The 26,555-nt window shown below is 45.4% G+C and overlaps 1 protein-coding gene, 1 long non-coding RNA gene and 1 pseudogene across 6 annotated transcripts in view; 2 read left to right on the forward strand and 1 right to left on the reverse strand.

Annotated features, from left to right (window-relative positions):
* Positions 1 to 21,556, reverse strand: part of LOC130362820 (uncharacterized) — a 184,934-nt gene extending 163,378 nt beyond the window's left edge. For all 4 annotated transcript variants that reach the window (XR_008891585.1, XR_008891586.1, XR_008891584.1 and 1 more), the window contains exons 1-2: positions 21,451 to 21,556; positions 14,617 to 14,681 (exon numbers count right to left, since the gene is read on the reverse strand). This is a non-coding gene — a long non-coding RNA (uncharacterized LOC130362820). The remainder of the gene's footprint in view (positions 1 to 14,616; positions 14,682 to 21,450) is intronic.
* LOC130363343 (U2 spliceosomal RNA) lies at positions 3,240 to 3,409 on the forward strand (annotated as a pseudogene).
* A 40-nt stretch (positions 21,557 to 21,596) lies between the features above and the next one.
* The window catches only part of BTBD3 (BTB domain containing 3), a 32,289-nt gene continuing 27,330 nt past the window's right edge, over positions 21,597 to 26,555 (forward strand). The window contains exon 1 of one of the 2 annotated variants that reach the window (XM_056567875.1): positions 21,597 to 21,732. The gene's annotated coding sequence lies outside the window, so the exon portion shown is untranslated. Of the gene's footprint in view, positions 21,778 to 26,555 lie in introns of both variants that reach the window. The other variant, XM_056567873.1, reaches the window with a different exon arrangement.

The following is a 26,555-nucleotide window of genomic DNA, read 5'->3' on the forward strand; positions in this document are numbered from 1 at the left end:
CCTATCCATAGGATAGGGGATAAGTTATAGATCGCGGGGGTCCGAGCGCTGGGGCCCCCCGGGATCTCCTGGACGGGGCCGCGGCAGTCTGCCGGAAGTGAAGTTTCGTCCCCAGCAGAAAGCCGTGGCAGACACTCCCCATCCATGTATATCTATGGGATTCATGGAGGGGCGTGTCGGCCGCCACGTCATGCGGGGACGGAACGCCCCCTTTCCTGTATATTGCCATGGCCCCGTACCAAAGATCGCGGGGGGCCCCAGCGCTCGGACCCCCCACGATCTATAACTTATCCCCTATCCTTCGGATAGGGGATAAGTTATTTTGCACTATAGATGTCCTTTAAGAGATCAAAACCAGATATAGTCATGCTTCAGGAAACACATTTATCTCAGGAAGATTTCTTTAGGATGCAGTAGCAGTGGGTCGGGCATTTTTATGGTTCTCCAGCTGTCGAGGGCTAAGGTAGGGGTGTTAACACTGCTACATAGATCCTTTCCCTACACTCTGCTATCCCACACAAATGATACCGGAGTTAGACTTTCTCATTTGCAACTTGAACACAATGGGGAGATCTTCAGTCTTTATAACAACTATGCCCCCAATGGGGAGAACAGACTCTTCTTTAGCGACCTCAGAGACCAGGTTCTTAATGATAACTCCCAGTGGACATTATTAGGGGGTGATATCAACACTGTCTTAGACCCGTTAGTGGATAGGAAGGGTCCTACCCCCCCATCTAGTACTCCCAGACCCTGTGACTGTGTTCTTCCAGCTCTCCTTGACCAACTTAATATGATCGATACATGGCGAGTATCCTATCTGGATGATAGGGAATTCAACCATTTCTCCCATGCTCATCAGACCTGGTCACGGATCATGCCCCAGTGACATTATGGCTCCATCCTTCCCACCCGAGAGGCTCGGACATACTATGGCGCTTTCCCTCTTTTCTGGCAAAAGATGAATCCTTTTAGAACTACTTCAGGTAGGGTGACTTGAGTTCACCAGTGATAATGTTGCTCACCATTCTGACCCGCAATTGTACTGGGAGACAGGGAAGGCTGTTGTAACGGCAGTGGTGAAGTGGATCCGCTGAACCTGTGTGGATGATGGCATGGGCTGTCCCAGGGAGCGGAGTCTAAGGTGTCGCTGGTTATCACCAGAGCCCGCTGCAAAGCAGGATGGACTTGCTGCGGGGGGGGGGGGGGGCGGCACCCAGGTCGCTATCCCTGCTATGACTCGTCCACACAGGCTGCTGAGGTGAAGCATGGCACAGGAAGGAGAAGGCAACTCGAAGTCTAGACAGCCAAAAGGTCAGGGCAAGTGGCACAGGAGCGTAGTCAGGAACGTAGCTGGGAGGTCAGAGGGTAGGTGGCAGAGGAGCAAGGTCAGGTCACAGAGCAAGTGGTCAGGTACACAATAAGGCAATACACAACAGGAACTCTTTCTCTTAGGCAAGTGAGCACAAAGATCCTGCAAGGGGAAACAGGAAGGGCGGGTACACAAACGGCGACGACCAGGGACAGTGGAAGAAGCAGGAGGTGAGTAATGGCCCGGCACCGCCAGCAAAGGAGGACGGGGCAGGAGAGCACTCGCGGTCAGCGTGTCTGGCCGGAGCGCTAGTTGTAACAGTACCCCCCCTTTGGTCTCACCCTCTTTTTAGGTCGCAGAACATTAAGGACCAGGTCACGGTCCAAGATATTCTCCTTCGGCTCCCAGGACCTTTCTTCAGGACCGCACCCCTTCCAGTCTACAAGAAAATACTGTCTCCCTCTAACGGTTTTAGTAGCTAAAATTTCCCCAACCTCAAAGACATCAGAGGAACTGGACACGGGAGTAGTGATGTCTTTTTGGGAAACCGATTGAAGATGAAAGGCTTGAGGAGAGAGACATGGAAAGAGTTTGGAATTCGCAAAGTAGAAGGCAGATGAAGTTTGTATGACACAGGATTGTAAGGACCCAGGAAACGAGGACCCAACTTGTAACTGGGAACCCTAAAACGGATATATTTGGCCAAGAGGAAGACCTTGTCTCCAGGAGAGTAAGTCGGAGGGGGTCTTCTTTTTTATCTGCCAGAGACTTCATACGGGAGGAGGCAAGAACTAAAGAGAGCCAGGTCTCTCGACAGATGGTCATAAAATCCCATAATTGGTCATCAACAGCGGGTACTCAAAGAAGAGGAAGGAAGAGGAGGATGAGGGTGATGGCCGTAGACTATGAAGAAAGGTGAAGTTTGTGTAGACACAGAATCCTTGTGGTTATAAGAGAACTCCGCCCAAGGTAAAAGGTCAACCCAATCGTCCTGTCGGGCTGAAACAAAATGACGAAGACAGACTCCAAGGATTTCATTCACTCTCTCAACCTGGCCATGGTCTGGGGCTAGTAGCCAGAAGAAACGTCCATGAACAGAGGGCCTGCCAGAACTTGGAGACGAACTGAACTCCTCGATCAAAGACAATGTGAGTCAGAAGGCCATGTAGGCGAAAGATATGCTGAAAGCTGAAGTGTTTTGCCAGCTGTGGAGCAGAAGGAAGACCAGGTAGAGGCATGAAATGAGCCATCTTGGAGAAACGATCAACAACCACCAAGATGACTGTGTTATTACAGGAAGGTGGTAGATCGGTGATGAAGTCCATAGCAATGTGAGACCATGGATGGCAAAGGCTGTAAAAGACCTGCAGGTTTAAGCCGAGGAGTCTTGTCACAGGCACACGTAGTACAAGAACGGACAAAATCAGTGACATCGCATACAAGGTTCGGCCACCAGAAATGCCGGGAGATTAGTTGTATGGACTTCCGTACTCCAGAATGTCCAGCCAGCAAAGAGGAATGTCCCCAGTTCAACACATGTCTAAGTTGAGAAGACACAAAAGACTTCCCCAGAGGAACATGCTGAAGGTTGGCAGGCGCTGCTGAAATCAAACGCTCAGGTGGTACAATATGTTGTGGAGTGGAGTCCAGTCTTACAACATCAGAGGACCTTAAGAGAGCACCGGCTCTGACATTCTTGTCCGCAGGATGAAAATGAATAAAAAAAAATCAAACCTGGAAAAGAATAGAGACCATCTGGCCTGCCCAGGGTCCAGTTGCTGTGCAGTCTGGAGATATAAAAGATTCTTTTGATCTGTATAGATGCTGACAGGATAAGACGAACCTTCCTTTCTGCAGAAGAAAAGGTCGTGGAGAAGAAGCCACAAGTTACTGTTTTACCTTTGGAGGTCTTTTTTTATGTCTCTAGGAAGATTCTTGGCCTTTTGGCTAAGATCAAGTGTAGTATCTGTTCTGATCAGTCTCAAATTGGTGTGGAGCTGGTGCGGATGGGTGCTGCATGGAGGGGACAGGTGTACCAGGGTGTTCCGGGGCTGGTTTTGAGGAATCAGCTTGACGGCTGCCCTGATGTGACCCGTTTCCTCCGGGTCTCGCTATGAGGCTGAGAGGGTCTGGAGCCGGGGTACTTTAGTGCCTTGGGGAGTGGTGACCCCGAGGTGCCGAAACTAACTGGGAGTACTGGCTCACTGAGTGGAAGCATGGGCACCATGAACTCATCACCTTGTGGCACTCACCTCTTGATTCCCGGCCTTCTGGCTAAGATCAGAGAAATTTTTATAGATCCGGCTGGATGTCCGGGCAGTATATCTGCACACATTCACTTATTTATTTATTTTTTCACTTTTTGTGTGTTGTGTGTTGGATTGTTAGGATGCGATAGCCCTTCTGGGTGTCCCTCCTAGCGGTCTAGAGGAGGTGTGTGTGGCCATCAGGTTCCCCACCTCCCTGCAAAAACCCCGGGTAATCCTGCATGGGCAGGGTACCGACCGTTTAAGGCTCTGAAGGCAGATACCTTGGCTAGCGCCAAGGGGGATGTCAGGAGCATTTGTGGTCCCTTAGTAGCTTCGGCGAAAAGGGAAATTGAACCTGGAACCTTGCAGGTACCTTTTGGTTCACAGGCGAAGGGTAAGGTTTGTTCGAGGCCTCTCTCCTATCGGAGAAGGGCTTGCGATAGACCGCATCCTTTGTGCACTTTTTTTAGTGTAACACATTTGCACTTTTTCTTGCACTCGAGAGCACGTTCCGCAGCTCTTAGATAAAAAATCGACCTCTAGGAAGAAAGATTTCTCAGGATCAGGTCCTGACAAGACTGGTGCCGAGGCAATTTTAATGGAGAGAAGGCTTTTTCAGCCTCAGGAGTCCAGGATTTGGGATTACAGTTCTTTTTAGTAAGAGCCACAATCGGTGCAACCAAAGAAGAAAATTGTGGAATTAATTGACGATAATAATTGGCAAACCCCAGAAAGCGTTGTATAGACTGTAGGCCAGTAGGTCGAGGCCAGTCCAAAACTGCCGACAGCTTATCAGGATCCATCTGGAGACCTTGGTTGGAAACAATATAACCAAGAAATGGAAGATTTGACTTCTCGAAAAGGCATTTCTTGAGTTTGGCATATAAACGATTGTCCTGGAGGCATTGTAATACCTGTCGCACATGTGAACGATGCACCTCTAAATTGAGCAAGAAGATCAGGATGTCATCAAGGTACACAAAGACAAACGTGTAGCGTAGATCACGAAAGAAAGATGTTGTTGACAAAGACAGCCGAAGCGTTACAGAGGCCAAAAGGCATCACAAAGTGCCGATCACAGGTATTAAATGCTGTCTTCCATTTGTCTCTCTGAATGAGGTTGTATGCTCCCCGCAGATCCAGCTAGGAGAAGACCTTGGCACCCTGACAAACAAAGAGTTCTGAAATCAAAAGGTAGAGAGTAATGATTCTTGATCGTGATTTTATTTAGTCCCTGATAGTCAATAAAGGGGCGGAGTGACCCGTCTTTCTTTCCCACAAAGAAGAATCCAGCTCCGGCAGGAAAGGTGGACTTCCGGATGAAGCCCTTTTGTAGGTTTTCTTTGATGTATTGAGCCATAGCTTGCGACTTAGGGACAGACAAGGGGTAAATTCTTCCCCGGAGAGGCGTAGTCCTAAGCTGAAGGTCGATAGGACAATCATAGGGATGATGCGGTGGAAGACACTCTGCCTGCTTCTCGCAGAACACATCTGAATAATCCCGATAAGGAAGAGGCAGATTGGAGGCCTGCAGATTGGAGGACACTGGATAATTTCTGTACCAGAGAGGAGTAGCCCAGGCCAGGGCTTTTCCAGAAAGAAGACTGACCACAAACGCCACTTTAGCACGCTCCGTCGGGAACTGATCAGCCATAAGTTCCAAATGTATTGAACACTAAGTCACAAACCCTCTACACAATTTATGGTTGCCTTCATATTGCGTGGGCAGAGACAGTCGTATCTTGGAGCCTACGAAAACCATGGAAGCTGCAGACACTGGAGGAGCCACAGGAACTTGTTGTGGCTGTTGCGGCTGTTGTGCGGTGAGGAGCTGCTGCATCATTGTGGATAACTGGTTCAGTTGTGGTGCTTGTTGCTCTATCTGCATAGACTGTTGTGCCACAATAGCAGAGAGATCAGCAACATTCGGCAGAGGCACCTTGGCGGGATCCATGGCTGGACTTTACTGTAACGGCAATGGTGAAGTGGACCCGCTGAACCTGTGTGGATGACGGTGTGTGCCGTACCAGAGAGCAGAGTCTAAGGTGCCGCTGGTTTTCACCAGAGCTCGCCGCAAAGCGGGATGGACTTGGCACCCAAGTCACTACCCCTGATATGACTCTTCCACACAGGCTGCCGAGGTGAAGCATGGCACAGAAAGGATAAGGCAACTCGAAGTGTGGACAGGTAAGAGGTCAGGGCAGGCGGCATAGGAGCGTAGTCAGGAACGTAGCTGGGAGGTCAGAGGGCAGGTGGCACAGGAGCAAGGTAAGGTCACAGAGCAAGTGGTCAGGTACACAGTAAGGAAATACACAATGGGAATGCTTTCTCTTAGGCAAGTGAGCACAAAGATCCGGCAAGGGGAAACAGGAAGTTATGACACATAGTGTCAGCGAGCAGCAGTAACCAATTAAGGGTGTATTGGTCCTTCAAATCGCAGAGAGATGGTGCATGCGCGCCCTAGAGGGTGGGTATGCACACACCGGCAACCTGGGACAGTGGAAGAAGAAGAAGGTGAGTAACGGTCCGGTGTTCGCATGCGGGCAGGAAAGCAATCGTGGTCAGCGTGTCTGGCCGGAGCGCTAGTTGTAACAGCTGTACTGAGAGGGAAACTGATAGCAAATGTGTCTGCACTCAAACGTGCTTCTCATACCCACTTTAACAATGGCAGTAGATGCCTGAGGGCAGCTTATGCTCTCTTTTTAGAATCCCTACCAAAACCTCTACAGAAACCCATAGGGAGGATTGGAAAATTGTTCACTCCCACTTTGAGTTATGGCTTGACAGAAAAGAGAGATTTCATTGCTCCTATTTTGAGGCGGACCTATTTCGCCATAGCAATAAAGTGGGGCAACTCATGGCACGACTAGCAAAAGGCTGTAATATACAGTCCCATCAACCTCAGCTAAGAGATGACACAAGTAGCCTACAAACAGACCCACACTTTATAAACCGCATATTAGCTCACTTTTACAAGAATCTCTATACTGACTCTCCCTCTGACCTCTCAGCAGGCCTCTCCTTTTTACAGGGTCTAGATCTAACCAGCCTGTCGGCAGACAAGAGTGATGTCCTTAATGCCCCGGTGACCAAGGAGGAAATCCAGACTACCATTAGGTACTTGCATAATGGGAAGGCTCTGGGTCCTGACGGGTACATGGGGGAGTTCTATAAAGTGTTATTACCCCAGTTGTCTCCGGTAGTGCGGGATGTCTTTAACACTTTCCTGGAATCCGGATGGATATTTAGGGAGGCCTCCTTAGCATACATCAAGGTCCTACCTAAACCAGGCAAGGACTTGTCCAACCCTGGCTCCTACCACCCCTTATCTTTGATAAATCAAGATATAAAGATTCTTTCAAAAGTCCCAGCGGACCGCCTGTCCAGATTAGGCACTCACCAGGTGGGATTTATAAGATTCGCTCGGCTACCATGAATATACAGTCTGTTTTAGCTGTTTTGGCTTCATCACCAGCCACGTCCAGATGATCAACCGGCATTATTATCCCTTGATGCTGACGCTGGACTGGTTTGGTATTTGGGGGTGCTGCTGTGATTATTTATCGGGAGTGAAACCATTAGCTAGGGTATATACCCCAGGTATACTTTCCCACCCCTTCCCACTCTTTCACCACTCCTATCTGACTTGGCCATTGAGCCATTGGCCAGACCCTTACTCAATTTCACATTATATACAGGTATTCGGGTGGGGTCATCAGAAGTCAAACTAACTATGTTTGTGGAGGACGTGCTCTTATTCCTCAACAATCCAGACTCCTCTCTGCAGGCTATACTTGATTTTCTGCAATTTTTTGGCCGCCATTCCAGCTATAAGATAAATATAGCTAAATCGGAATTGCTTCCATTGGGTACCTCCCCCCCTCGCTGGCTTCAGTCCATTAACCAACTGGGAATACGTCAGGCGTCCTCCTCAGTCACCTATGTCAGAGTCAAAGTCGGTAAAACCCTTGATACTCTCTACCGCTTAAACTTTCCCCCCCTAAATTTCTAAAATACAAGCTGAACTCAAGAAATGGGCAGGGATACCACTCACTTTTATGGGCAGATGCCACCTGATAAAAATGATCAGCTTTTCTCACCTTCTTTATCTCATGCAAACGCTGCCCTTACTACTACGCCATGCTGATGTTCGCACACTTAACTGTGTTTTTACTAAATTAATTTGGGGAGGAAAACGCCCATGTATCGCCCTACATAAATTGATGCAGAGCAAACCGGATGGGGGTCTTAACTTCCCTAATATCTGTGGGTACAATTTAGCATGTCTTTTCCATTTTGTGGTGGATTGGATTCACGGCTCCTCCTTCCCTGCAATCTCCGACCTGGAATGGGCCATAGCCTCGCCATGGAGTTTGGTGGCCCTTTTACACACCTTATTCCAAATTGCCTCTCCCAATCAAACATACTACTTTGTTGAGAGACACTATTATCGCATGGAAGGAGGCCCAAAAACTCTTTCTCCTTCCCTTCCTAGTATCCAAACATCTCCCTCTAGGTGGCCTTCCTGAACTCCCTGTGGTGTGCCCCCCCCCAGATTTTGTCCGCTCGGGCAGAGAAAGGCCTCTGCTCTGTATGGGATCTCGTAGATGTCACTAATAAATGTTGCCACTCTCCTCAGGTACTGGTGACTAAATTTGAGCTACCCCCTTCCCATCTCCTTCCCCTCCACCAATTGTATTCCTTCTTTAGTTGTCGATTGTGTGACTTGTCTGCGGAAGCGGTTACTCATACAATGGACAATCTAATAGGTATGAGAAAACGCAGGCTTACAATATCAGAGATTTACCCATCCTTTAGGACAGTTCTCCTAAAAGTCGACCCTTCCTCTCTTTTCGGACCTTGGTGCTCCTGGATTCCATGAGAATGAATGAGGTAATCTCTGACTGTATTTTGAGAGGATGGCATATATAGTTGTGAAGTGTGTTATTAACGAACGTTGGAGAGAGACGTATTTTAAATTTGCACATAAGGCACTTTATGGGTTTAACATTCTCCCCTCTCCAGATTTCCTGGATAGAATCACTGCCTGTCCGAAATGCTCCACCCCCCTGACAAATATGTGGCACAGAGATTGGACCTGTAAGTTCTCTGAATGCTTCTGGCGTATGGTGCAGGGGTATATCCAGAATACCTGGAACGTTAATATGCCCTTCAGGCCAAAGGCCCTTCTTTTCCACCAGTTTCACCCTCCGGAACCTGGTCAACCGGAACTCACCAAGATCTCCCAAATTATACATATTGTCCTTCTCGTAGCACGCCGCTGCCTCCTGGCTATCCACTTCTATTCCTACTCTAGATATGCTGGTAACACAACTCAAATTATTCTGTACAGTAGATAGGTTGGACACGGAACGTCCCAAAAACACAACGTCCCTAAGACACAACAGTTCTTTAAAAAATGGAAAGAGTTTATTGTAGCACATTACACTGATTCAGAAATAGCTGGTATTGTAAGGCCCTTTGATTTGATGGAGTGGTATTGCTTGAATTCACTCGGGGATTCCTTAGGAGCACTCAGACTCCCTCCTTGAGTCCTTTACTTCTCCCCCCTGCATTATATGACCTTGACCTCTGCCGTCCCTTTAGTTTTCGGTGTCTCAGTGAACTGACCCCTCTTCCTTATTCAGCCTTGATTTATATGTGCTGGGTCTCAATATGTTCCTTGCGGTTAATCCCTTGTATGCATTGTATGTGATGGAAGGGTGTTCACTGACTTTTGTTTTGAATATGAAAAATTTCAATAAATTATGTTTAAAAAATAAATGGACGTTTATTTTCATTGAGTTCTACTGAACTGTAATATGGTAAGACAGTCCTGCCTGTGTGGATCTATTTTCTTATGTAATCTGTAACATATTTTGGGGCAAGTCAAGAAGATTTTTGAGGAGGATATACCTTTGGCTACAGCCCAATAATACATCCCAAGAAATAGCTGTATTGTACAGCTTAAAGATGTCCTAAAAGCAATTTAATAATTTTTTTTTATAAAAAAAAAAAAATATGAAAAAACTAAATTTTGATCTATAAAATACAGCCCAAAAGAGGCACATAGCCTGACAGCATGATTCCTTTCAAGACCCATAATTACTGTGTCTATAAAAAAAATGTACTCGCCTTAGACAAAAAACCTCAGTTGCCAACGGTAACTGGATTTTGAAACTTAACTTTTATTTCTAAACTTTTTTATTTCTAAACTTAACTTTTTTTTTTTTATTTGTGAAGAAAACTGGAAAAATAAAGTGTTTATAATCTAACATTTCATATCTTTACTACAAATGCTTGTGGAGCTGTTTTTATCATCAATGTTACCGATCTCAATGAGACACCTTCAGGGAGTATATTCACCAGTTGTTATAATCATTGCAAGTTACAAGAACGAAAGTAGGTTTAGATACAGTGTTTCGGCAGGCTATATAAAAAATAGGCAGCTCAGTAGTCAGTATTACACATGATGGGATTAGATACACAGCTCAGCAGACAGTTTCATGCGTGATAGACATAGATACAGCAGCTTAGCAGACAGTATCAAAGATGAGACGCTCAGACACAGCAACTCAGAAGACAGTGTCACACAAAATTAGGATTACCTAACTAGATATCATCATAGGTTCCAGACATGTTCATAGAAATACATAATAAAAATGACCACCCTGTCATGCACTACGTTTCTTGCACCATGTATTAACAGAGTACATGGTTCTGTATTTGACTAAGCTTTGTGTACACTATGCACCCCCTTTTTTCATACCTCCTGCCCAGCCAGGAAAGAGTTAAGTAGTAATGTTATACTTAGTGTACCCGCTCCCCTCCCCCTCGCTGAGCATCGTTACTTAACTCCTTGGGGGCTATACAATGTACATCCATCTATACAGATGTTATCCTTTCCTGGTTTCTGTCTGCTATCTTATTCTACAGGACAGGTGATTCCAGCTGTGTTCACATATTGCATTTTTAACATGAAAATGTCATGTGTGAGCCAGTCTTACTGCACTTGATGAGCATTTTTTTTTTGCTTTTCAGATAAGTGAATGCAGAGGACTATGGAGGATTTGGTGGACTACCCCTATGACCTGATTTTTATTTTTTTTTATAACATAGTTAAGGAGGGCTGTGGGAGAGTATTAAAAAAAACTTTCAATGGTGTTGCTTACTTTACAGACTTTGTGGTGGAATCTCAAAGACAGGGTCCGCTACTAAACTGGGCCTTAGAATTAGCCCATAAGATTGTTTCTCGCTAAGCTCCCCTGTTTTTTTTTTACCTCTGTACCCACCATTACTAGCAATACCAGGAAGTTCCAGGTACCATCTGGCCCTGGGTGTCAAAAAATTTGTCTCCAAGTCTGGGCAGTGTGTGGGCATCCTTTCATGTGCCCCCTACACCAATTAGGCTTTGAGGGCCATATAAATTGCTGCCAAAAATTCTCAGGAGGGATATTTACAGGTAGGGTGCCAAATGTCTATAAATTCTCATAGAGTCAAAGGCCATGTTTACACAGCCAAAAATGTGCAGAATGTCCACCTGGAAAATACAGTCAGACATTCCGCACATTAGCTTGAATTGGTGGCATTAGGACCGCTGGGAAATGCACCATCTCCATAGAACTGGTTCAAGGTTTCTGTTGACACAGGAATCAGGATTACTGCACTTTGCCCATGACATAAGTGTTGTGCCATTAAATATGAAGATAGATTCCACCAAAGGACTGAAAATATTCAATGCTCTGGTGGAATCAAATTCTTAGTTAGAAGTTCTGCTATGGAATTTTCCAGATAAAAACTAAGCAGAAGAATTCCACTGAAATCAATAGAAGGCTGCAGCAAGCAGAATCTGCACATAATTTCCTTATGAAAATTCAGTGCTGAAAATCTGTAGTGCGAACAGAGCCTAAAAGTTGGAAACTCTTTTTTCACAAAAAAATTAAGACGGCTTAGGGTACGTTCACAGCGTATTTTACGCTGTGGATCTGCCAACGATGTAGCCCTACATTGTGCCTCCATCTGTGCCTGCTCATAGCGGCAATATGCCGCTACGAGCAGACACGCTGCGATGTCACCGTGTGCATGTGGAGTATACTAGCACACATCACGGCTGCTCTCTGCCTAGTTCAAGGAGAAGGGGGAGCGGCCGTGATTGCCGCTATGAGCAGACACAGATGGAGGCATAATGTAGGGGGTCCATCGTTGGCGGATCTGCAGTGTAAAATACACTGCAGATCCGTCCATGTGAACCTACCACCCTTAGGATGGGTAAACAGTACTGTGCTGCTGATCTCTCTGAGCCAAGGGCAGTCCTGGAGAAATGGGCCTGAAGCTCCTATTGACTTCAAGGGCACCACAAGAGACTGGAAGCAAGGGCTCCACATGAGACTGGAAGCAAGGGCTGATTGGGACCGATCAGCTGAGAGGATGGCAGGAAGGCCCTTACCTGCCTCCTTGCCGCCTGATTGATGATATGACGCTCCAGTTCACCATGGCAGGCTGGAGCAGCAGGGCACCGATAATGATAGCACAGCATAGCATTGAACAGTGTATGCAATATAAAGATTGCTTGGTATAGCCCCTTATGGGGACTATAAAATAGTGTAAAAAAAAGTTAATAAAAGTGATTTAACCCCTTCCCTAATAAAAGTTTGAATCATCCCCCTATTCTCATAAAAAAAAGTTAACAAAAATAAACAAACAAATGTGGTATCGCCGCCACGTGCGTAAATGTCCAAACTATAAAAATATAATCACTTTAACCGCACGGTCAAAAAAACAAGCCCTCACACTGGTCTGAAGATAACAATATAAGAGTTATGATTTTAGAAAGACAAGGAGGAAAAAACAAATGGGCTGAGTGCTTAAGGGGTAGTTGGCACGCAATTGCCGAATCTCAGGAGAGAGAGAGATATTAAGTGCTTCGCTCTTTGAGGAGTTCAGTTTATAGTTAGAGTAAGATGCAAAAGTGCGTATGGTAGAAACCAAGGAGGGGAGAGAAGTAAGAGGGGAGAAGACAGGAAAAGTAAGAGATCATCAGCAAAAGCAGAGCATTTGTCATGGTACGAGGACACCAGGAGACCCTTGATATTGGGATTCTGTAGAATCGCTACAAGGAGGTGTTCAATACACAACACAACCTACCTCGTACCATTACAGATGTTGAAAGGCAATGAGAGTTGACCATTAATTCTGATTTGGGCCTGGGGGTCAGTGTACAGTGCCTTTATGTGTGCCATCATCTGTGATCCCAAACCAAGTTGGAAGAGAGTCTAAGAAAGCCCCAGTCCACGCAATCAAAGGCCTTCTCTGCATCCAGTGAGAGCAGGCATAGAGGAGTATTGCTCAATCAAGCATGGTGGACAACAGAGAAGGTTCATAGGGTGATATCTCTGGCTTCCCTGCCACGGATGAAGCCCACTTGATCAACGTGGACTAGGGATGTCATATGGGATGCAAGCTGATTAGCAATCAGTTTGGCGAAGAATTTGGTATCAGTATTAAGTATGGAGATGGGTCGGTAGCTCTGGCACAGCGTTGGATCCTTTCCCAGGCACGCAGAAAGAACTGTGGAGGGGGTTTTGAAGTGGAAATGGTGTTAAAAGCAGAAAGAAGAGGGGGAGCCAGTTCCTGTCGAATAAGCTTGTAGAACTTAGCTGTGTAGCCATCTGGGCCTGGGCACTTGCCCACAGGCAGGGATGTTATGGCTGAGCACAGTTCCTCTGATGAGAACGGTGCTTCCAGAGAGGATATAATATCTGCATAGAGGGTAGGAAGTGCAGTAGAAGTGATGTAGGACTGAACAGAAGGAGGGGGCGTACTGGACGAGGAGTTAGCAGTAGGGGTGGGCAGGTGGTAGAGGGCAGCGTAGTATGTGCGAAAAGCCTCAAGAATGTCCGGGGCAAGGGATCCCGTAGGGTCTCAGATGGTTAAGGGACAAAGAGGGAAGATCTTTTCTCCTTAAGTGCCCGGCCAGTATTCTACCAGACTTATTCCGCCATGTATAAAAAAGTCTACCCATGATTTGTCTGTAATAACGATGTTTCGCATTCAGCAGGGCTAGAAGCGCTTGGCAAATGCGAATATTCCTGTTGGGACTGCTTATGGAGCGACTCTACGGAATGTAATTCAAGTTGGAGGGAGGACAGTTTAGCTGATGCAATCCCTCTTCAGCCTGGCCCCATGTTTTACTAGAACACCACGGAACACACACTTTAGCGCCTCCCATTTAACAAGGGGAGTGGAAGAGCAATGATCCGCGTGGAAGTGAGATACAGTCTCCTTCAGTTCCCGGATACACAGGGCGTCCAAGAGGAGGGATTCGTTTAACTTCCAGGTGGAATGGGGTTTGGAGAACGAGGAAAAAGTGAAGGTAAACAGGAGGGGAGCGTGGTCAGGAAAGGTAATCCAACCGATGGAGGAGCGTCGAGCTGAAGGCAGTAGATGGTGGGGGCAGAAAATGTAGTCAATTAAAGAGTAGGAATTTTGGAGGTGAGAAAAAGGTATAATCTCGGTAGCGAAGATGTAGGGTGTGCCAGACATCACTTAGTTGTAGAGTGTGTAATTTGGTGCGAATGGCATGGAGTTGCCTTTAAGAGAGCAAGGAGTGACCCGAGGATGTATCTAACAGGGGAGACACAGGGAGATTGAAGTCTCCACAAAGTAGTATCTGGCCAGTCGCAAAAGAGGACAGGGCCTCTAGGGTATTAAGTAGGTAGATGACTTGGTTGCGATTAGGTGCGTAAATGGAAGCAATTGTCAATCGGCGACCCAGGAGGTCACAGTTAGCAAAAACATATTGGGTGTTAGGGTCAATGGCAGTGTCTAAAATGGAAATGGGCAAGGATTTATGAAAGACTAAAGATACCCCCTTAGTTCTCATTTCTGGGTTAGTACTATGGAGCCAGGTCGAGTAATATCTAGTAGAAAGCATGGGGAGATGGCCTTCCTTAAAGTGTGTCTCTTGTCAGGTTAAAATGTGTTTTTGCTGTTTGTGGAAAGTGTATAAAATTTGGGCACGTTTCTTGGGTGCGTTGGGATGATTGAGGAGCTTACCACCATCTCCAGGTCCATCCCGCGTCGCCATCCACCAAGGCAGTTCTGGGAGATGAAGGTTCCATCTGCAGAGTAAGAGAAGAAAAGAAGACGTAAGACAGGGAAAAGAAAAAAGGGACAGAAAAAGCAGCCATAAGAGAACGGGTACACAGGGACTATGGAGAAAGGCCATAAGGGCCAAAACTAGGCACAATAAGAACTAGTCCGAGTGCCAAACTAGTGTGGTAGCGTGGAAGAAGCAACAGCGGCAGGTAACTCTATGGAGTATAGGGCGAAAAGGGGCTACAGCCTAGGGCCGGATGAAAACTGAGAGGACACCCCCGTTCAAAGTGAGGGGGTATGCGGAAGACTAAGGGTTCTATGGAAACTAACTATAACATAGAAATTAGAAAACATGGGAGGCATAAAGCAAACAAGTAAATCAGTATAGTGAGAGGGCAATGGTATACTGATAGCCGTAACAATAAGTTATGGCTCTAGGGGAATTGTAGAGTAAGGAGGAACAATAACATTCCAGATGTATTAAGGTCACAACAGTTAGAGAAGAGAACAATAACACAAGTCAGTGTTATTTCAGGTTGTGCACCCTCTTCTTTGGGGTAGAAGAGTCAGAGTCTTCTCTCCCCCAGATCTTCTCAAAGCTGATCACACAGAGGTTGAATGGCAAGCCGGCATGGTTGAGGGGGAGAAGAGTAGTTCCCAGTCAGGCAGGGTCGCCGGTGGTAGCTTAAAAGTGGCCAGGAACTCAGGAAGGTCTTCGGGGCGGTGTCAGGCAGCCACCGTGGCTCCATAGCGTGCGGTGAGAGAAAATGGATAGCCCAAGCGGTATAAGATCTTCGCGTTTTGGAGGGTAGTGAGAAGGGGCTTTAGGGTAGCACAGAGGCGAAGTGTAAGCGGTATAAGATCTTCGCGTTTTGGAGGGTAGTGAGAAGGGGCTTTAGGGTAGCACAGAGGCGAAGTGTACGAAGAGATAAGTCCGGAAAGAGGTGTATCTCAGTCCCTTGGAATTGTATAGACCTCATAGCGCGAGCCTTTCTCATAATATCTTCTTACAAAAGATAGTGGTGGACCCTACAGATGACGTCTCTAGGTTTCATGGGGTCTGGGGCTCTTCACTTTAAGGGCCCAATGAGTGTGATTGAGTTTCACGGGGGAGTCAGGTGGTCTCTGGAGAGTGGTGGGCAACTCCTGTGGGACAACAGATTCAGGGAGGCCCTTTATGCGGATGTTATTGATTCTGTTTCTGTTGTCTAAGTCATCCATATGGTCGACAATCAGGGATTGCTGAGATAGCAGAGAATTAGTGGTGGTCCGCAATGTGTGGACTTCTGAGGCAATGGAAGTGCGGAAAGTCTCTAGGTCTGACACACGGGTTGTTAGTTGAGCAACATCTGCCTGGACAGGCACTAGGTATCGGCCCTAGGCTGTTTTAATTTCTGCAGCCATGGAAAGCATGTCCATTTTAGTCGGAAGAAGCACCATAGAGCTTGCAGCTCAGGGTGGTTCTTTAAGGTGTTAGCAGCAGCCTCTGGGCTTGGAAGAGCAGGTGTTTCACTAGAGCAAGCTGGCTGTTTGGCAGTAGGTTGAGAAGACGGTACTGGAGAGTGGTTAGACATACAGGATTTTGGTCCTCTGGTTTGGCAAGGGCCACGTGAGTCATCAGAAGAGTGCATAGTACGGTTGCTTATCATGGAGGGGGCTTTTAACAGTGTTTTAAACAATTTTTTGTTCCTGAGACAGACGCTTCAGAGTCCATATGATAGGACTGTATGGTGGCATTATGATCAGAGGGAAGGACCATAAGGAGCCGGTGCCGGATGCTCAGATCCTTGTGTGCCATTTTCAGGGCTATGAGAGGGCGATGGAGAGCCTCTCTGGGGGAGGGGAGGTTGCCAAGCCCCCAGAGGGTTAATAGTAGGCGAGGAGACCACTGTGGGGTCAGCAATAGAGGTAGCAGCAGACAGGGCTCAGATTATGTTGTGGCCTACACATTGGTGGTGTAGATAGACAGAGAGCCCAGGGGTTGAGGATGAGGGGCTGTCAGCCTGTGCAGGAGCTGACATGTCTCATGTGGGCAGCGGGAGCACAGATTGGTCTCTGTGTGTAAAGGCAGCACCTGCGGCGTGCTGCGGTCCCAGAAGGGAGAAAACCCTCCCATGATGCACTCACTGCAGGCTCTATTCGCATGTGGGCAAGAGTAAGTGAAACCGATGGGAGTGCCTCTGTGTCCCCAGTGCGGCGCGCCGAGCGAGTGGAGAAGGCAGTTGATCCATCTGTTGCAGTCTGAGATAAGGGGGAGCAACGGCCCCCGTTTGCGGCCGAAAATACGCTGTGATCGGCTGTGGAGTACCCTGGGGTCTTGAGGGGCTCCCTCCAGCTTTTTGTACTTATTTCTGCCTCCCATATTGGCAATATCAGTCCCTTTTGCTGGGGCCCAGGCAGGAGCTCTTACAGGGTGCGTCCGGCTGCCAGCGCGTCAAGCCACGCCTCCCCTCACCATAAATTTTGTGGTGTCATTACAAAGTTAAATTGGTGGCACAAAAAACAAGCCCTCATATAGGTCCGTAGGTGTAAAATTTAAAGAGTTTTGACTTTTTGAAGGTAAGGAGGAAAAAACTAAAGTGCAAAAATGAAAAATGGCTCCGTCCTCAAGGGATTAAAAGGCTTGGGATAGAAAACACTGAGCAGCTCCCTGACATGTCAGTTCTTTCTGCAAAATCCGCTTGGGAACCCATTGCCGTGCATGGAGACAGCATATTTCCGAGGGTTAGAGTGCTGCATTTTTCGGATGGACATTCCATGGTGTGAACAAGCCTCATAAGGAGCGTGTGGTGGTCACCTGCACCATATATATGGCACCACCAATATACACACGCACTATATCTATATATATGTATATGTATATATATATATATATATATATATATATATATATATATATATATATATACACACACACAGTGATCCCTCAACTTACAATGGCCTCAACATACAATAGTTTCAACATACAATGGTCTTTTCTGGACCATTGTAACTTGAAACCAGACTCAACATACAATGTACGGACAGTCCAGATCTGTGAAACGTGTCAATGGCTGGAAGATCTGACCAATCAGAATGGTCATTCACTGGTAAAACCCCTGTATTACTGAAGCGTATGCACTGACTGATGTCTGGTAGCGCCCTCTACAGTACAGGAAGGTATTACATGTTCTGTACACTTTACCCGTACCAGGGTTACCTGCTCCTCTGGACACCAGGTGAGGGCGACTCCATGTTACTTTTTTAGGACGCTGCGTGTACTGTACAGGACTCCGAAGAAGCTCCTATCCTCTACATATACCAGTGTTTCCCAAGCAGGATGCCCCCAGCTGTTGCAAAACTACAACTGACAGTATGCCTGGATAGCCTTTGGCTGTCCGGGCTTGCTGGGAGTTGTAGTTTTGCAACAGCTGGAGGCTCCATGCTTGGGAAACACTGACATTAGCAGTGATTTACAGCTCCCAGCATCTTTCTTACTTTTATATGTAAGGATTTTCTTTATCTGTATTAGTTATCTACTTATTTTTCTTTAACCCCTTAAGGACCAAGGACGTACCGGTACATCCTTGGTCCTGCTCTCCTGATATAACGCGGGGTTACACAGTAACCCCGCATCATATCACGGCGGGCCCGGCGTCATAGTGAAGCCGGGACCAGCCTCTAATAGCGCGCTGCGCCGATCGCGGCGCCGCGCGCTATTAACCCTTTAGCCGCGCACTCAGAGATGAGCCGCGTGGCTAAAAGCGAAAGTTGCCGGCTAGCTCAGTGGGCTGTTCGGGATAGCCGCGGCGAAATCGTGGCATCCCGAACAGCTTACAGGACAGCGGGAGGGCCCCTACCTGCCTCCTCGCTGTCCGATCGCCGAATGACTGCTCAGTGCCTGAGATCCAGGCATGAGCAGTCATGCAGCAGAATCGTCGATCACTGGTTTCCTATGAGAAACCAGTGATCAATGATGAAGATCAGTGTGTGCAGTGTTATAGGTCCCTATGGGACCTATAACACTGCAAAAAAAAAGTGAAAAAAAAAGTGAATAAAGATCATTTAACTCCTCCCCTATTAAAAGTTTGAATCACCCCCCTTTTCCAATAAAATAAAAAAAACAGTGTAAATAAAAATAAAAATAAACATATATGGTATCACCGTGTGCGGAAATGTCCGAATTATAAAAATATATCATTAATTGAACCGCTCGGTCAATGGCGTGCGCGCAAAAAAATTCCAAATTCCAAAATAGTGCATTTTTGGTCACTTTTTATATCATTTAAAAAAGAATAAAAAGCGATCAATAAGTCCTATCAATGCAAAAATGAGCCCTCATACCGCCCCATACACGGAAAAATAAAAAAGTTATAGGGGTCAGAAGATGACATTTTAAACGTATTAATTTTCCTGCATGTAGTTATGATTTTTTCCAGAAGTCCGACAAAATCAAACCTATATAAGTAGGGTATCATTTTAATCGTATGGACCCACAGAATAAAGATAAGGTGTCATTTTTACCGAAAAATGTACTACGTAAAAACGGAAGCCCCCAAAAGTTACAAAACTGCGTTTTTTTTTTCAATTTTGTCGCACAATGATTTTTTTTTCCGTTTCACCGTAGATTTTTGGGCAAAATGACTGACGTCATTACAAAGTAGAATTGGAGGCGCAAAAAATAAACCATCATATGGATTTTTAGGTGCAAAATTGAAAGAGTTATGATTTTTTAAAGGCAAGGAGCAAAAAACGAAAATGCAAAAACGGAAAAACCCCGGTCCTTAAGGGGTTAATACTCACTTTTTCCTATTTTTGGATGACATTTTGGTGGCTTCAGAACCAATTACCAGGTTTCCATAGAGTTATGGTCTCAACATACAATGGTCGTCCTGGAACCAATTAATATTGTAACTTGAGGGACCACTATACACACCGCACTATAATATATATATCTCCACCAATATACACACACTCACCATAAGTATATGTGTGTATATATATATATATATATATATATATATATATATATCCCCTTAAGGACCAAGGACGTACCGGTACGTCCTTGGTCCTGCTCCCGTGATATAACGCGGGGTTACACGGTAACCCCGCATCATATCACGGCGGGCCCGGCATCATAGTGAAGCCGGGACCCGACGCTAATAGCGCCCAGTGCCGATCGCGGCGCCGCGCGCTATTAACCCTTTAGCTGCGCACTCAGAGCTGAGCCGCGCAGCTAAAAGCGAAAGTAAAAGCTGCCGGTTAACTCAGTGGGCTGTTCGGGATAGCCGCGGCGAAATCGCGGCATCACAAACATCTTACAGGACAACAGAAGGGCCCCTACCTGCCTCCTCGCTGTCCAATCGCCGAATGACTGCTCAGTGCCTGAGATCCAGGCATGAGCAGTCAAGTGGCAGAATCATCGATCACTGGTTTCCTATGAGAAACCAGTGATCAATGTGAAAGATCAGTGTGTGCAGTGTTATAGGTCCCTATGGGACCTATAACACTGCAAAAAAAAAAAGTGAAAAAAAAAAAGTGAATGAATATCATTTAACCCCTCCCCTGTTAAAAGTTTGAATCACCCCCTTTTCCCATAAAAAAAAAAAACAGTGTAAATAAAAATATATGGTATCACCGCGTGTGTAAATGTCCGAATTTTAAAAATATATTGTTAATTAAACCGCTCGGTCAATAGCGTACGCGCAAAAAAATTCCAAAGTCCAAAATAGTGCGTTTTTGGTCACTTTTTATATAATTTAAAAATGAATAAAAAGCGATCAATAAGTCCTATCAATGCAAAAATTGTACCGTTAAAATCTTCAGATCATGGCGCAAAAGATGAGCCCTCATACCGCCCCATACACGGAAAAATAAAAAAGTTATAGGGGTCAGAAGATGACAATTTTAAACGTATTAATTTTCCTGCATGTAGTTATGATTTTTTCCAGAAGGACGACAAAATCAAACCTATATAAGTAGGGTATCATTTTAATCCTATGGACCTACAGAATAAAGAGAAGGTGTCATTTTTACCGAAAAATGTACTACGTAGAAACTGAAGCCCCCAAAAGTTACAAAACTGCGTTTTTTTTTTCAATTTTGTCGCACAATGTTTTTTTTTTTTCCGTTTCACCGTAGATTTTTGGGCAAAATGACTGACTTCATTACGAATTAGAATTGGTGGCGCAAAAAATAAGCCCTCATATGGATTTTTAGGTGCAAAATTGAAAGAGTTATGATTTTTTAAAGGCAAGGAGCAAAAAACGAAAATGCAAAAACGGAAAAAACCCCGGTCCTTAAGGGGATATATATGGCACCACCAATATACACGCCGCACTATATATATATATATATATATATATATATATATATATAGAGCAGTCCAATGATTCCACAGCACACAAAAACGATTCTTTCAAAAATAATACATATCTATGGCACCACCAATATACACACGCACCATATACATATATATATATATATATATATATATATATATATATATATATATATATATAGCACCAACATACACACAGCACCATATCCTTCCTGGTTGCTATATGTCCATATAAAATGCTGTCAATAATTTTTTGGTAAGGTCAGAATCACACGTAGTTTATTTGATGCGTTTGCTAGAGCAAAAGAAACTCACTCCTGTGTCTGCCTCAAAAACTAAAAAATTGCAGTAAAAGTGCGCAATTTTCTTCACGTAGATTTGGGAAAATAGCGGCAAAACTGCTAAATAAACGCCACGTGTGAAGACAGCCCAGGAGCATTTAAAGTACTTATTTACATGTCACTATAATTTACACTATGAAGAGGAGCTGTTTTCCTCGTGAAGCTCCACTACTCTCCCCGTCTCCCGCTCAGCGCCGCCCCTCCTCCGTGCTCTCTTTACGAACGTCACTCTTCAGCCAATCACGATTGACCTTATATCCATCCCGCAGTAGGCGATGCTAATAGCTGCGCTCTGATTGGCTGCTGCGCGCTCACCATTCAACCTATCGGAGCTGAGTGTGTATGGGGAGAGGCGGGACTTTCGGCGGAGAATTGTTTTGCTGGGATACCGAGTCTCCGTTTCCGGTCCCCCAGGTCAGTCGGTAACCGAGCGGCACCGGACGGTGCGGACAGACGGAGGTAGGAGACCAGTGCGCTATCATGTACACTCGGGGTTGGGAGATCACAGCGGAGGGTTTGTTATGCTGCAGGCTGCGGCATCAATATGGCCGGGTCACCGGGGGTCTTCCCTAGGGCTGGGGGCGCTGGCTGGATCTATTCTTCTGTATTCATCGCCTTGGGGGGGTGTATAGAACTGCTGGAACTTGTAGTTCTACCTAATTGTATCCCCCTGTACTCAAAGTATCTGAACTTGTGCAGGGGAAGAAAAAAAAAAATCAGTCTATTTGTCCGACATAAACGAGGAATTGAGAATTTTTATAGAATTTACATATTTAAAAATAAAATAAATAAAAAGAAATAAAGTGAAAAATTCAGGAGCCAAATATTTTATTTAGCTGTCAAAATTAAAAAGTATAAATATAATACTAATTATTCATTAATTATTAAATTATTATTATTATTATTATTAATAAATCTCTATTATTATTTATTCATATATCTATTCATTATTATTATTTATTACTATTGATATATCTCTACTCATTATTATTAATTATTACTATTGTTATATCTCTACTCATTATTATTATTTATTACTATTGATATATCTCTACTAGAGATGAGCGAACTTACAGTAAATTCGATTCGTCACAAACTTCTCGGCTCGGCAGTTGATGACTTTTCCTGCGTAAATTAGATCAGCCTTCAGGTGCTCCGGTGGCTGGAAAAGGTGGATACATTCCTAGGAAAGAGTCTCCTAGGAATGTATCCACCTTTTCCAGCCCACCGGAAAGCTGAACTAATTTATGCAGGAAAAGTCATCAACTGCCGAGCCGAGAAGTACGTGACAAATCGAATTTACTGTAAGTTCGCTCAGCTCTAATCTCTACTCATTATTATTATTAATAATTACTATTATTGATAAATCTCTCCTCATTCTTCCTCTCCTTCTTCCAGATCTACTTAAAGGGGTACTCCGGTGGAAAACTTTTATTTTATTTTTTTAAATGAACTGGTGCCAGAAAGTTAAACAGATTTGTAAATGACTTCTATTAAAACATCTTAATCCTTTTAATACTTTTAAGCAGCTGTATGCTACAGAGGAAATTCTTTACTTTTTGAATTTCTTTTTTTGTGTTGTGCACAGTGCTCTCTGCTGACACCTGATGCCCGTATCAGGAACTGTCCAGAGCAGCATAGGTTTGCTATGGGGATTTTCTCCTGCTCTGGTCAGTTCCTGATACGGGCATCAGGTGTCAGCAGAGAGCACTGTGGACAAGACAAAAAATAAATAAAAAAAAATCAAAGATTTTCCTCTGTAGCATACAGCTTCTAAAAGGTACTGAAAGGATTAAGATTTTTTTATAGAAGTAATTTTCAAATCTCTTTGACTTTCTGGCACCAAAAGTTTTCCACCGGAGTACCCCTTTAAGGCTTTGTTTTCACAGGATATATTTGTTGCAGATTTAGCTGTGAATATTGTGAAATAGAGGTCTCCAACCTGTGGACCGCCAAATGTTGCAAAACTACAATTCCCAGCATGCCCGGACAGCCGTTGGCTGTCCGAGCATGCTGGGAGTTGTAGTTTTGCAACAGCTGGAGGTCCACAGTTTGAAGACCCTTGTTGAAGAAAAAAAATTAATATATTTGAAATCCCCAACTGTTGTGGCTTTATTGCAGATACTGTTGAAGTCAATGGGGCAGAATTGCACTAAATCTGCACCGTAAGGCTATGTTCAAACAACAGAATTTCCGTGCAGAATTCTGCAAAAAAAGAATTCCGCCAAAATTTACTGCGCATCGATTTCAACGGGATTCCTCAGTCCCATTCAGAAAGCTGAATTTCCGTTGCATTCCGCTGCGGAAATTCTGCATTCAGCAGAAATATAAGACCAGTCTTTTATTTTGCGGAATAGTGCAGTGGAATTCCGCAATTCCGATCTGAAAGCTTTTTTCTGAAAAATGGCAGAAAAAAATGTAGCCTAAGGCTATGTTCACACGGCGGATTTTCCTAAATGCAGCAGATATGCCGCCCAGCAAAGCGGTGCGATTTTGTCAGAATTTTTCTGTTGCCATGAAATTCGAGCCCCGATGATTTCTATAGGATTCCTTTGTAGAATGCCACAAAATATAAGGCCGGTTTAAAATTTTTGCGGAAAGCAGAATTTCCACCACGGAATGCCAGACACGGAAATTCTGCTGTCTGAATGGGACTGCGGAATCCCATATAGATCAATAGACAGTAAATTACAGCAGAATTTCCGGAATGAACATATCCTTAGGCTAAGTTTACCCACCGGAATGTCTGCAAGGAGAATCTCCCGTGCGGACGTTCCGGACACTGCCGGCACTAGGACCGCACAGGAATGTGCCGTCTCATAGATGGCTTTGCATTCATGCATTCCGTGAGAAACATGTTCATTCTTTGTGCAGACACGGAAAATGGAATTTCCAATGCCAGAAACATCTGGCACGGAAATTCCACCATGTGCACAGCGCAGCAGAATCCCGCCATGGATTCTCATAGCCATCTTTGAGACGGTGCATTCCTGTGCGGTGCTAGCGCCGGCAGTGTCCGGAATGTCCGCACTGGAGATTCTCCTTGCGGACATTCCGGTGGGTAAACTTAGCCTAAGGATATGTTCATACCGGAAATTCTGCTGTAATTTACTGTCTGTTGATTTATATGGGATTCCGCAGTCCCATTCAGACAGCAGAATTTCCGTGTCTGGCATTCCGTGGTGGAAATTCTGCTTTCTGCAAAAATGTAAAACCAGCATTATATTTTGTGGAATTCTACAAAGCGGAATCTCCATGCCAATGTGGAATCCGGCACGGAAATTCTGACGTGTGAACATGGCCTTATGTTGCCCAAACTGCTCGCAGCATAAAGCAGGTGCAGGCAGTGAAAGACGGGACACACTGGCCGGTATTTATCATTGTAGTGTAAGTGAAGCATTTTTCTACACCTTTTCTTTGTGTGCTGGTAATGTGTAGGAGCACCAACTTTATTAAATGGTCACGGAGCATGTGATAAATTTTGTGCAGGTCACATTTTTTTAAATTTCTCTCTTCACATACACCAAAAAGTTAAAGGGATACTCCGCCCCTAGACATCTTATCCCCTATCCAAAGGATAGGGGATAAGATGTCAGATCACCGCGGTCCCTGCTGCTGGGGAGACCCGGTATCCTCGCTGCGGCACCCCGCTATCATTACTGCACTGAGTGAGTTCGCTCTGCACGTAATGACGGGCAATACAGGGGCCGGAGCATCGTTACGTCACGGCTCCGCCCCTCGTGACATCACGGTCTGCCCCTTTCAATACACGTCTATGGGAGGGGGCATGGCGGTCATCACGCCCCCTGCCATAGACTTGCATTAAGGGGACTGGCCGTGATGTCACGAGGGGCGGAGGCAAGACGTCACGCTGCTCCGTCCCCTGTATCGCCCTTCATTACGCACAGAGCGGACTCTCTCTGTGCTGTAATGATAGCATAGTGCCGCAGCGGGGATCCCCAGCAGCGGGACTGTGGCGATCTGACATCTTATCCCCTATCCTTTGGATAGGGGATAAGATGTCTAGGGGCCGAGTACCCCTTTAAGCTAAGTCTGGACTGATGTAGTTTGAGACTTTTCAGTGGCTTTGCGCTTTTTTTGTGCCTTTCCTAAAAAGGCGCAGTTCATAAAACTCTTCCATATCATGTGTATTGCCAAAATCAGCAGAAATGTGTAAACCAAAATGTGCAAATAAACCCTGCTTGCGCCTTTTTTGTGCCTTTTCTAGACACAAAAAACAGTCTAAAGACAATGATAAATTTTGGCCTATGACTTTGAAACACTCGGACACCACCGGGACCTAAATAACTATTCGTAGGGGAGGGTCCTGGCAGCTGCTACCTGTCTGGCCTGTGTGGCATGCCTCATTCTATCCATATATAGGGGAAGACACATCATTGCTGAGTACTACTGGGTTGGAATACAGCTGCTGCCATCCTCGCCCATGACTAGTTATCAGGGTCTTGGTGGCATTTTAAAGAGTACCTGTCACAATGATCTGGCGTTATGATATGTGTAAACTGGCCGGTATTTATGGTGTTTACACATATCCCAACGCCAGATCAGTGTGACACATGCTCTTTAGACTACAGGGATGTGGAATTCCTATCGCCCGACGCCCGGGACGCGCAGTTCCCAGTGCCGATCAGGTAAATTTTTCAGGCCCTTGGCCCGTCTTCAGGCAAGCAGGGCCCGACCTGAATGCCCCTGACAAGCACGAAGGCGCTCAGAGGGGTGTATGGAGGGGTCTTCGGACCCGTGCCCACTCTAAACTCTGCAGCCTCCCGCTGTTCTCGGTCGCTGGGGGCCGCCGCTAATAGCCAGCCGCGGCTGACTATTAACCCTTTAGATCGCTGCTGTCAAATCTCACTGCGTCGTCTAAAGGGACATGTGAATGCTCCCTGGTGGGCTAGATGGGTGGATCCACTAAGTGTAGCCAGAGGGCTTACATCTGTTTCCCTGGTGTACATGGCTCTGTCATTGATAGAGCCTGGCTGGACTAGGCTCTATCAATGGATTGCAGAGCACACAGATCAATCGAGTTCAATAGAACTCTATTGATGTGTATGAGGAATCTAATGATTCCTCCTAAAAGCCTAATGAAAAGGCAAATAAAGTGTAAAAAAAAAAAAAATCAATAAATAATTTTACTAAAAGAAACAAATTAACCCCTTCCATATTAAAAGTTCAAATCAGCCCCCTTTCCTATATAAAGACATGTAAACATAATAAAAATA

This window comes from Hyla sarda, chromosome 3 (genome assembly GCF_029499605.1).
Source record: "Hyla sarda isolate aHylSar1 chromosome 3, aHylSar1.hap1, whole genome shotgun sequence".
Lineage (NCBI taxonomy): Eukaryota > Metazoa > Chordata > Amphibia > Anura > Hylidae > Hyla > Hyla sarda.